Below are 12,879 nucleotides of genomic sequence, written 5' to 3' on the forward strand. Positions count from 1 at the left end.
CACTAAACATAATACTCGACTTGAACTGAATTATTCTGAATTTATATACTTGATATACTAGATATACTGCTAAACAGTACAGATACACTGCTGAAACAGTGCAGACCGGATTTGTGTACCCAAACCCGTCTGGACCGGCACAACTTATGTGCACGCCAGAACGCCTCCCCAGTAATGGTACTCACCGGGTAGCTCGGAACGGAAGGCCTCGGAAACTGAACTGAACTTGAACCGGACTGGACTCGACTCGAACACCTCGGAAACCGGACTCGACTTGGGACTTCGGAAACTGGTGGGCCTCTGTATACCTCGGATCTTGCTCTCTCAGCTAGGCTCTGGTCGGGATACTTCGCACTTCTCACCGCCTCGTCTGGGTGTTGATCGCAGCCTCAGTCGCCCCCGCTTGACCGGAGGGAGATACAGGAAATCCTGCTGGTACGCGTTATTGTCCGTCCAGCTGTGGCAGGAGACCGGGCCTGCAACGCACCGCCGGCGCGTGAGATGAGAAAGTGTCCCTGTTCGGGCGCCATTCATGTGGTAAATAATTTAATTACCGGGACTTAATTTGATACAGAAACATAATAAAATAGCTCAGTAAATAAGAGGCAGAATCCGTGGTATTAGAGGTTCGGAATGGGCTTTATTCCAATGGTCGATTATAATCGGTTGCTCCAGGTTCCATCACCACGAAGGTTCAGGAAGTGAAGTACATACGTTATTGACAATCAATTACTTTTATACAATAGGCATTACAGTGAAGCAAATACAAGAGGCGTAACAATTGATAGTATGGATAATATATTCGTGCGTAGCAAAAATAGGCGTAACTGGGAGTGATTTAAAGAACGTCATCAGATGTGATGTCATAAGAGGGCGGTTACATGAAAGAATTTCGCAATGTCAGCAGAAATACTTGACAGAAATGCGCGCGCAGCAGCATGACGTGTGATTGACGTGCGACTAGGGGGTGAAGGGGACTTGACATTTAGCTCTACATGTGGCGACAGAAGTCTGGAGGGTCAAGTCAACCTAATCCCAAATCATATCTAACATCCTATGTTTAAAGAACCATGTTATCCAAAAGAGAGGTCTCTTAGAGTAGAATCTTATTCTATACTGACTATACTGACTGTTAGTGCGTGTACAAGCGTCTAAGTGTCTACACTAGATGCGAGGGCAGGAATCTTCCATAGTAACAGGGCTATGAATTACTTGCATGAAGACAGAGAAGCCGGGCCTTTGCTCGGTAGCTGGAAGAATGTTTACTTAAACTACTAGACAGGAATGCATTGGGCAGGGATCGGAGCAGATAATTTCGAAGGTGAAATACAGTTCTTGGCAGGCAGCAAGCTGATGTCAGGCATCGTGAGCCGCGCAGGGAATGAGACAAAGTTCATGGTCACAGATGCAGGCTCGGACTGGAGCTTCAGAGACAGAAAGCAAGAAAAGCTTGATGACAGAATCAGGGCCTACTTGCCTGGACTGTAAAAATGGCATAAGTGAACCATATAAAGGCGGTGGCCTTTTGTACTTAGGAATGGAATATCCGGCCCATTCATGGCGGATCTGAAAGAGGACATGTTAACGGTGGACGCACATGTGTTTGCGTCTTCATAACTGGAACTGGAGGGAACATACATGTACTTGTAACATGCACATAGAACCGTTGGGGTCCAAGATAGGGGACATAACTGACCAGAAAAATCCATATTTCCCCAAAATGACATCCTCATCTGGTGACTCTAGTACAGTATTCAATGTGTCTCTAAGGAATACTTCTTGATGTTCATTTGGACCATAGATAGATGCGATTGTGTATGTGTGATTCCCCACTGCTATTCTCAACATCAGTACTCTGCCTGGTGCCCCTGCATGTATGCCCAGAACTGAGCCCAGAAAGTGTGTTGAAGAAGGACTGCCACCCCTGCCTTTTTCCCCGCTGTGGAAGAAAAATACTGCCTGTCGATCCATCTGGATCGGAGGCGCTTCCAGGCAGCTCTTAGTAAATGAGTCTCTTGCAAGAGACAAATGTCACATTTGGCCTCTCTCAACATGGCAAGAAGCAGCGCATCTTTAAACGGGTGAATTAAGGCCCTTGACATTAAGGCTCAATATCTGCACCCTAAGTGTTGTCATGGGATCCCTCCCTCCATCTGCCGATAACTGTCCCTATCTTGCTGTGTCTCAACCCAGCTTGCCCCAGCCTGTGCCTTCGATTTGCCTGACTGAAGGCCTATCTCTGTTGACAAGAAGAGTGATCCCCAAAACCCCAAAAATTAGTAGGAGAGAAGGGAAAGAGATAACGATGCAATGAAAACAAACATGTATAACAAAGAGAACACCATCCATTGGGCATTAGACACATCAGTGTGTATGGGTCCAAGTGAACGGTGATCGGTCGTCATCACAGGGGAAGCGAACACCTTGCCTAAGGCCAATTTCGGTTTCCATAGGGACATCATCGATATGTTGCAGGCCTCGGGCCCGAATGATCTGCAGGGAGTCATAAATTAGTCATTATTGGATTCTTCTGGGTCTACTCTGTTCTGTTGGAGCAGGGCTTCTCTTTCTTTCTGGTGTTCAAGTTCTGTAGTGTGAGAAGTTGGCCTGGCATATGCTGGTCACTAGTTATAGTGGCCACCTTGCACCAGTCCAACTCGACTCTTATGGTAGATAGGTTTAAGACAACCTTTTAAAGAAAGCTATCCTAGTGGTAGCTGTGGAGAGCAGCCTTCGGACTAAGTCTCTGAGGAATGTAAAGCAGCTTGTTTTACCTTATAATCTCTTGAATTACCAAATGAAAAGACACCACACAGGTATATATATACAATATATATGTATTTATTTCTAGACACACTCTACTAATCTCTTTATGAGATTAGAAGTCAGGAACATATGCACAAATCAATGTTTCACAACAAATTAAGCACTTATAAGAAGAACGACTTGAGAAAGGAGAAGGCCTAAGGTCTTCAGAAGCGCTGGGGCCTCACTAATCCACCCAAGACAGGTAAGTAAAGGACCCACGGGAGACGCATGCAGTGTGAGAACACAGCCGCGGATCCCAATAGACTTCGATGGAGCAAGTCGTGGTTGGAATTTTAAAGTTTTAGGGTACTTCGGAAGAGTCTACAAGCAAGTCACTTACAGGGTAAGTAGTTCTAGAGCCAACACACACAGGAGCACCAGAGTACTCAAGTTACCTCACACCTAAGCCGGGTGCATAGGTGTCTTTTGGTGTCGGGTCGCGGCGTAGTTTTCAATGGGAGCCAAAGAAGACTTGCTGCTTGTGAAGACAGGAGAAGTGTCCTCTGGAATCCAAGGCTGGATTCTGAAGAAAGAAGACCTGAAAGCAGTGGAGACAGTGTTAAAAGTCACTTGCCAGTGACCCGGGGCCAGGAAGCTGGATGCCCACAGAAGTCGGGTGATTTCCAGGTTATCACGGGTGTCTTGACTCTTCAGCCACGAGGTCCAGGAGGTGTCGACGATGACCAGGAGCTGGATTCGGAGTGTCCCACGAAGTCTGCAGCTTACTGAGGTGTCGGCAACCAGATTGGAGCCAACAAGCCTTGGCAACAGCAAGTCTTGTGAAAAGTGAAGAAAGTCAGTGGTGCAGACCAGCAAGGTCTGAGGGACTCACCCAGCAAAGGTAAGTCAGGGCAGGCCTGGAGCAACCAGAGGAGCCCTTTGGTTTGATGAAAAAATCTTCAGGGGACCCACACCGGCAAGGGATTGCAAAGACGCCTCGGGAGGATTCACTTCACAGGAGCCCGCGGTCACTCGAGACAAGGTAGGCCACTTATTCTTGGTGGAAATCCTGCTGGAGGCTTGGACCACACGTGGTCCAATGCACAAGTTCGTAGACCATCGTGAAGGGGTTGCACTCGACAATAGTGCACGGTAGCCGGGTATTGCTGTGCCTCATCACTCGTGGGGTCCACTCACCTCAGTTTTGCTGGGGACTCACAATGGCCGTTGAAAAGTCAGGAAATCTACTTTCAGGGCTGCAGGGACTTCGGACTTCGGCGGAGCGGGAAAGTTTGCGACCGTTGATTCAAAGTTTTGGTGCCTGCCAAGCAGGGGAGTCACTCCTTGACTCCAAGGGAGATTCTTCAGTCTTCCAAAGGTAGTGGAACGTCGAAGGTCCAGGATTCTTCTTCCAGAGCGTCGTCCAGAGATATCTAGTTTGCCATGGCAAGGTTTCCCTATCTTATACTAAAGGAAAGGGAGGGACTAGCTCTATGACCACTCCTATGGGAGTGTCCAGTTTCGCGCCAGAGCTGGGGCAGGTAGCCCCTGAACCGGTTTGAGCTGGCATATGCACAGAGGAGCCTACTGCTCCCGCAGTGCAGGACTTCAAAGCACTCTAGGAGTGCACCCACCCAGCCCCAATACACTAAATCCTGTCTGAAAGGTGGTTACACCTCCCTGTGACAGGATGCCTATTGTTGGGCCTCCTCCACTGTGAGTTTCGGTCAGCAGCAGGAAGGCAGGCCAGTGTCTGTGCTGGTGGCATCCATTTTGTGATGCCAGGTCTCTTTCAGGATTCTACCGTGTTTCCACAGTAGGTACATGTCTATCCCTCTAGAAGGGTGGGATCATACTCCCACACCAGTTACTGGTGTGGGGGTATGATTCCAAAGCATTTGACACCAAACACGACATGTTTTGATGCAGCCATCCCAAAGTTAGCATTTACCGCTAAGTTATAATGCACTTAAGAGTATATGGTTTAACCGCATCCACAAACAGCTACAGAGAATAGACTCTGAGAGCTGCAAAGGGGCCCTCCTCAGGCAGAGGCACCCCCTCACATGGAAACCAAGCACCCTGCCCTCAGAATTGATAGGGCCTGCCTTAGGGGTGACTGATAGGTTTATATGTGTGTGTAAGGTGAGATATAGGGAACCTATACCTCAGTGAGTAGTGCTAACACTACCTCACCCATGTCAGATTTAGTCTGCTTCCCAGGGGTGGAAAAATACATACTTCAGCCCCTGGTAGGCCTGTGAAGTACCTATGCCCTTGGTACCTAAGGTACCATATACTAGGGGCTCATAAGGTACCACAGTATCCAATCACTAGTGCATCTAATATGCACTCCAAGTTGTTTAGAGAGAACAAAGGGGCTGGGGCCCTGATTAGCAGGGACCCAGCCAGACTATAGCCAGAAACCAGTGTAAACATCAGAAAAAAAGTGGGAGCAACATAAGTGCAGATCCTACTCTCCTACATGTAGGCTTTGTGTGTTTCCCTCTTCCAGTCCATTGCACGCAGTCTCGGACTCAATTGCCTCGTGGATGATGTGTTATCCAGTTGTCGGTCCCCAGACTCATCTTCCTCCAGGTTAACGCCAAGAGCCTCTTGTGCTTCCTTCAGGGACCACACCATAAGCAGCTCTTTGTTCCATACAAAGCTCAATCTGAAGGGGTGCCCCCACCAATAGCAGATTCCTTTCTCCCTTAGATAGCTTGTGGCCGGCTTCAGGGCCTTACGGCACTGGAGGATGAGAGGCGAGAGGTCCTGATATATTTCGACCTGGAGGCCCTCAAAAGTAATGGTTGCTTTGTCTCTGGCTGCGTTCATTATGACCTCCTTCTGTTTGTATGAATGAAGGCAGGTGAGGATGTCTTTTTGCTGACCCGGGTTAGACACCGGCCTCCCAGCTCGGTGAATGTGATCTAGAATGATTTTGCTGTGCCCAAGCACGCGACGGAAAAAGCAAACCACTCAGTCCTCCAATTTCCCACCATCCCAACATCTGCCTGAAGTGGCACACCTTTAATACGGATGTTAGACCGCCTCGAGCGGTTTTCAAGGTCTTCCAGATGGAGGTGGAGTTCCTCATTGCAGTCCCTGAGGTCCAGTAGCCCTCGGACCTGTTCTGTGTGCTCTTCATCTTTGCGGTCACCTGCTTGCTCAAGTGAGTCCACACGATCTCCAATTTCTTGGATGTCTGTCTTGAGTTGTTTGCTGTCTGAGGCGACGTCTTGCCTGAGGGCCGCAAAGACATGCAATCTCTACTTTAGCTCGAAGCCGCGCTGGTCACAGCCTCCCCTGCGTAAATTATAGCCAGTCCTGAATGCAGTGTCTCGCTCAGTGGGCCCGATCCCTGGAAGCCCGTCGGCATGGTCCCCAGTCGCCTCCAGCTGCTCTTGTCATTCACAAGGCCGCACCTCGCCGCCCGGTGTCCTCCTTTGCGAGCAAAACCTCTGATGGCTCCACAGCTGCACGTCACCACGATGAGCATTCCCGCTCTCGCAAATTTGTTCGGTACGGCTGCGGTCCAGCTACAGGCCGGTCGCTCGTCTCGTCTCTCCGTCCCCCACGGCGTCCACCCTGATCTTTCAGCTTGAAAGCCAAGTTAGAAGTTTAATTGGCTGTGGCGACTGGAGCTCCAGGAAGTTGCTGCTACTCTGCCGCCATCTTGGCCACACCCCCCTCAACAATTTTTAAATGTTAAATGACCACCACCTCAACATCACTCAGCACTAGCACAGCATCATCTCAGCATCACTTTGCACCACCCCAGCAACACTCAGCACCATTACAACATCTCCTCAGCATTACTTAATACCCTCTGCCCCTGCAGTCATATCAAAGATATTCTGACATAAGGGCAAGATGGCAGCTGCGTGAACGCTGTGGAAAGTCGCTCTCTTTGCCGCAGAGAAAACCAATAACAATTGAACCCGTAATGGACTAAAACGGTTTAAAATCGGCATTATAGCATTGGATAACTATGTAAACGTACAAGAAAAATACTTCTAAAACATCCTAAGAGGCAAACAAATACCAGATGAGGCCAGAGCAGAGAATGGGAGCCCTGATAGCCCAGACGGTGAAATAACATTTTCTTGCTGCTCTTGGTTTAAAACGGAAAGCATACCTGTGGCCCCGGAGTGCTCTGCGGTCTCTAATTGTCATTCAGAGGAACGGGGCAAATTCAAATATGCCCCCAAAAGCGAAGCCACCAACGAAGGAAGGCACAGTGGCTGGTGTGAAAGGGATCCTGGCAATCCGGAAGACGACTATGGAAACAAGCATTTGCAATGCAATAGGTCTCGCATTCGTGAAATTTTAAGCTATTGGCATTGCAAATGCCAATGCCTTTTATTTATCTGTTTTTAAAACCAACACATAGATAAAAGGTTTGTAATTTTACAATGCCAGTAGCTCAAATACTCGCAAATACGAGACCTATTGCATTGCAAATGCTTGTTTAAAGGGGGCCTCGAAACAGGTCTCTATCGGGCTCTGTTGTGTGCCCTGGCACAGGCGGGCCCTGTCTTTTTCCGGACTGCGGTGACAGCAGGCACATGCATGTGCACTGCTCACACTGCTCACTAGTGGAAAAGTTATGGCATGAGGTCATGCAAGGCGAGGTTGTAGGGGGAAGGGAAATCCTTTAAAGAGAGTCATTTTCTCTCTGAATTGCTCTTGTCTTTTTGAAACTCAGGAGCAGCAGCATTGCCGTGGTGTCACCAGGGCTTTAAGTGAGAGCTTTTTCAATATTATATAGAAGCCATAATTGCTGCTTATTTATCTTATGCACGTAACAAACATTCACAAACCCAATAGTTCTGACTTGTTGTAGGTATGATTTTACTAGTTGTATCATATATCTGGATGCAATGACAGAAACTACAAGTCGGACGGCACACTATGCTAAGCACAGATTTTTTAGCTTAAGTGTTTTTTTAAGCCACGCCCTAATTACATTGGCCATGCCCCTTTGAGACACCCCCCAGTTTTTTCATCCCACTTAAAGCCCTGAGTATACCTGTGAGTGCGAGCTGAGAGTTCCCTGTAGGAAAGGAGTACGTTAATGCAGACATGCCAACCCTCCCGATTCAGGCGGGAGACTACCGATTTCAAGGCTAGTCTCCCGCCTCCCGAGTCCTGCAAGCAAAATCCCGATTCTTCGGGGTTTCAGCTGACAGGGCCTGGTATTGTGTAACTGCTAATTCGTCCAGCAATAGTCAGAGTGGCGATACAGGGGCTCTAGAAGGGGTGAAAAACCAACAAAGCCCCATTAACAAGCGAATGGTCTTTTAAAGACCTGTGAAGTACTCGGAGGCGGCTCGGAAAGCTGTTTCAACCCGGGCTGCCACACACAGAGGGGGGGGAGGGGGGGTTTGCACTGCCAGCAGGCCAGTGCACAACACTTGCATTACCCTCTCTCTGCCTGCCATTGGTCTCCATGCTTCTGAAAGGTAAGAAAACAAGCATTGGCATAGCCAATAGGTCTCGCTTTTGGGACCTTATACGTATTTAGTTATGCAGCAACTGTTGCATGGCTCAACACTTATAATGTCCCAAAGGCGAGACCTATTGGCCATGCCAATGCTTGTTTTCATTAATTATGGACACAGTCCGCTTGCTTCCCGCCAGGGGATGGAGTGAAAAGCGCATCTTTCCGCTGAGTTTACAGGAAGGACAAACACTTGCACACAGAAGTCGTCTGACCGGCTGAGTCTTTTAACCAGGTGAGTAACACATTTTAATATTTAAAGCCAAATATATCTAAGCCAGCTCATGCATTTGTTATTGTCAAGGAGGAGCAGTGCTTCGGCTCAAATGCCAATATACTGTTTGATGGATGCAAGTGTGTGCTCTTGGACAGAGCGTGCACGCACTGGACCGCGAAAGTGAAGACGGATGTGGCCCTTTTTAACTTGTTAGTTGAAAAGAGTCTCCTAACGATTGCAGATTTGGTACCAGAGTGCAAAGGAGACAGTTTATGCTGCCAGAATCCCGTTTTGCTTCCTTTAGAATTTACTGCTGACTGTCTCGCAGATTTCACGTTACAATCATTTTACAGAAGGAAGAACAGCCTGTAACCATGAGGCTTTTTAATGAGTTTGTATCCAGCTGCGTGGCTTCACCCCTCGTCTGTTTAAATATATCCTCTGCGCATGAAAGCAGAGCATGGCAGGAGCCATGCTCGCTGATCCGCAGACTGTAATGGCAAGTTCTAGGTCAGTATAGCGCCCAGAGCGCTTTTATTATTAATCTATCATTCAGACTTGTGTAGCGTTCCTGCATCACTAAGTATTAGGGCCCCTTACATGCGATTCACATTTGTAACGCGCCATTAAATGTACAGCAAAACATCTGACTACAAGAACGAGTCTCGAATAGAGCGCAGGTGTCAAGGAGCTTCAGAGCAGCCTGGCAAAGTCGAAGCCACGTGTTGTACACCCGTCAACTGCCGGGGGAGAACATTTAGTTCAATACAAATCAGAAGGGGTGAGTTTTTAAGCGTTTTTCATTCTTAAATCGATGTTAAGTCACGGCGGTGCTATCCGTAGATTCAGCTCAGAGATGTTTGACATTCACAGCCATGGTTTGTCCTTTTAGGTGCTCAGGGTGAGGCACTGGACATGCTGTGGACGTTGTCATAACGGGTGGATTATTTCTGATGCCGATACGGAGTGGGCGCTTGGTTTGAGATCAAGAGGCGTTCTTGCCAGTCTTGGGGAACATTCCACTCGTTCAGCTCAAATTTCACTTCGACTGGCAGTCAGTGTACAAATCACCGATGAAAGGAGCCGAACCTGAGAAACAACTTCTTACAATGGTTTTCTGAGAGCATGTGTAGAGAGGGGGTGGGGGTAGAAGGGACAGAAGGCCCCCAGCATGTCTGAACTGCTCCGGAGTCAATCAAGACTTCTTTCAGCAAGCAGGAAGTGGGATAAGCGAGGGGGTGGCAAATGGTGAGCACTTTCGCGGCCGCTTGGATGTTCTCAGTGGCCGCGCGGCTCACTGAGAACATCAAAGCAGCCGCGAAAGTGATCAGCAGGCTGACAAATGGTGCGCGCGCCTGGCGCACATGCACTGTATTTGGAGGCCTGAAAAGCACTAGTTTGCACTTCCAAATCCCCGTTTTCTAAAGCTCTCGCCAGAGCAGCGTCAAAGTGCTGGCTCAGGCGAGACCTAAAAAGCAGAGACGTTGGTCACACGATCGGCCTGGAGGGGGAGGATATAGACGGCAGAACGCTCAGCAGAGAGCAGCGTCATGTCGACCCAGCAACCAGATTTAAACAGCAAACAGTCCCCGGGATGTTTTCTGGCTGCAGGCTTAGCGGAGCACAAACAAAACCATCAAACAAAGGTAAAACCAATGCTAAGACACTGAAAAGTAATAAAGATCCGGAAATTATAGAAAGTATTGAAGGGGGCATGGCTGACAAACTGTCAATAGTAGTAAAACTGCCCCCTGGGATAACATTAACAGAAATGCCTGTAACAAATTTGTCTAACACAAACGCCACTAATATTGAGCGTAAGAATACTGATTTTGATTCAGAGATAAGGAAGGAGGATAAGAACTGGCTCCAAGTAAGTTCTACTGTGTCAGAAGCGCAAAGTGGGATAAGCTCCGTTGATCCCAATACTATTGTTAGCGCCCATATGTGCGGCAAGACCACAGGGACTTCAGATGGTGGCAAATTCTATTCTTTGACAGATGAGTGTGAACTCTCCAACACCAGTGAAATTGAGGGTACAGACCCTGAAGTTACAGGAGAGGATAGTGGCAGCCCTCCCCTGAGGCCTGACACTCAAAGGCGTGTACCTAATCGCACTAAAAGGAGCAGTACTAGAGGTGCGGGTAAAGACAAGCGCTCATACTTTGACAACAGTCAGACAAGTCAGCCGAAATGGGATTACTCCACCACCCATTTTGGGATAGAAACCGAGGAGGAAGATGCGAATGGTATCCAACTCGACACTCCTGAATTTATGGCTGAGTCCAAAAGCAAGATGGAATCTCCTCCATCCATGGGATTAATCTCTTCTACGCTCAAGCAGATCTAGATGGAAGCCCGACATGAGCACAAGAGGGATCAAATGGCGACGAAGAAACTTCGAGGGGCCATCCACAAAGTTAATAAAGTTTGTTCAGAAATCTCAGAACGCACTACTGGTCTAGAGGAGTGTATCGTGGGGCTAGAGGCCGGGGCTGAAAGTACTAAACAACAAATTGCGGCAAATGAGGCCAGAATTACTGATGTACTCTGGAAACTGGAGGATTTTGAAAACAGGCAACAGAGAAATAACCTGCGGCTTCCAGGCATAGAAAAAAACACGGAAGGGGAGTATATACTTTGATTTGTTTTAAGACTATTTAAGGGGGCCATTCCGGAGCTTGCTCATTGGAATTGGGACTCAGAAGTGCAGAGGGTGCATAGATTCCCTCTGATGAGGAAATAGAGAGCAGGCCAAAGTGAGAAACCCAGAGCTATTCTTATATTCTTTGGAAATTTCCTCCTACGTCAGGCAATATTCGAGAAGGTCAGACCTGATGCAAGGCAAGTAGCTGAGGGGCACTCCTTTTTTGTACAACCGGACTTTTGTCACACGACTGTGGAAAGAAGATAGAGGCTCCAGCAGCTAATCACTCCCCTCCAGAAGTTGGGCTGTGAGGTCTTTCTAATGAATCTTGCCCGACTCAAGGTCATCTGTAAAGGCACAACCAAGTTATTTATCTCGGAGATACAAGCCCAGGAGTATATGCAGGAACTTTCATCCGGATAAGAGAACAATATAAGGACTGAACTTTCTCGCTCTGTCTTCTGCATACAGGGTGTTTGGGGGACATATGTTTCATTAGGATTATCTCACCCTTTTGTTTTGGGTTCTTTTCTCTTCTTTTTGGTTAAACTTAGGCGGGGAGCGGCTAGGGGCACAGCGGAATGCAGGAGGCATCACAAGGGTCTATGGACCTTTTTTGCCTTTTTGAGTGGGTTCGGGAGGGTGGGGAGGAAGGGATCCAAAAGAAAATAAATGGGCAGGATTTAGGGATAATAGTGGGCAGTATATGTAAATTGGAATGGTTATGCCACATGGTGATCAAACCTCACTCATTTAAAAATGGGTAAGCTCAGAATAGCTTCAATTAACATCTGCGGATTAAATAATCCTCAAAAGAGATGCAGAGTCAGCTTGGACGTCCAATTCTTGAAGGTAGATATTATCTACCTTCAGGAAACGCATATTTAATCCAGTAGACGGGAGGTTGTGGAGTTAGCAGGATACCAATTGATTTCCAGCACTATGCAGGACACAAGGACAAGAGGGGTGGCAGTAATGGCACGGAAGGGACTAGCTAGGTTTTCACGATCTAGCGCCGATAAAATGGGAAGGTGGGTAATCACTCAATGTTGTCTAGATAATAATGTGTTTACACTATGCTTGGTCTAGGGCTCGGTTCTTGATGATCCAGCACTGTTCGAATGGCTGAATGTGGAATTAGTCGTGTGGCCCCTGCCACTTATCATCTGCTGAGATTTCAATATCAATATGAGCTGTCAAACTTCTAATCAAATGGGGGTAGTGTATCAAGGTCGCAAACCCAAAGTTTTAAGTCTTTGACACAGTTAAGGCATCTTCATGGGCTGTCAGATGTCTGGGCGAAGCAAGAATCTAACGACCCGGGTTTCACATATTTTTATGCTCCACATCAAATACACGCAAGATTGGCCTATTTCTTTGTGTCACAAGAGCTGCTGCAGGGATGTAGAATATATAAATATCCTAGAGTTATGTCCGATCAGAACCCTTTGGTGCTGGAAATAAATATCCAGATTAAATCTCTACCGGCACACTGGACATTCCATAGGGCTTTACTCAGCAGAGGAAGGCTATGTACAGCACATGAAGATGTGGATTCCCAGGTTTATTGAAGAGAACCTAGGGAGCACCAGTACACATGTAGTCTGGGATACTCTCAAGGTGGGTGTCAAGGGGGAAACATCTAAGTATGGTTGGGAGAGCCAAAAGAAAGAGAAAAATTTGTTACGCGCACTGTATGATGAGCTGGGAAGAGCAGAAAAACACCTGATGGATGTTATTTCTAATGGGGAGATCCCGAGA

The sequence above is a fragment of the Triturus cristatus genome, chromosome 1_1 (genome assembly GCF_964204655.1).
Source record: "Triturus cristatus chromosome 1_1, aTriCri1.1, whole genome shotgun sequence".
Classification (NCBI taxonomy): domain Eukaryota; kingdom Metazoa; phylum Chordata; class Amphibia; order Caudata; family Salamandridae; genus Triturus; species Triturus cristatus.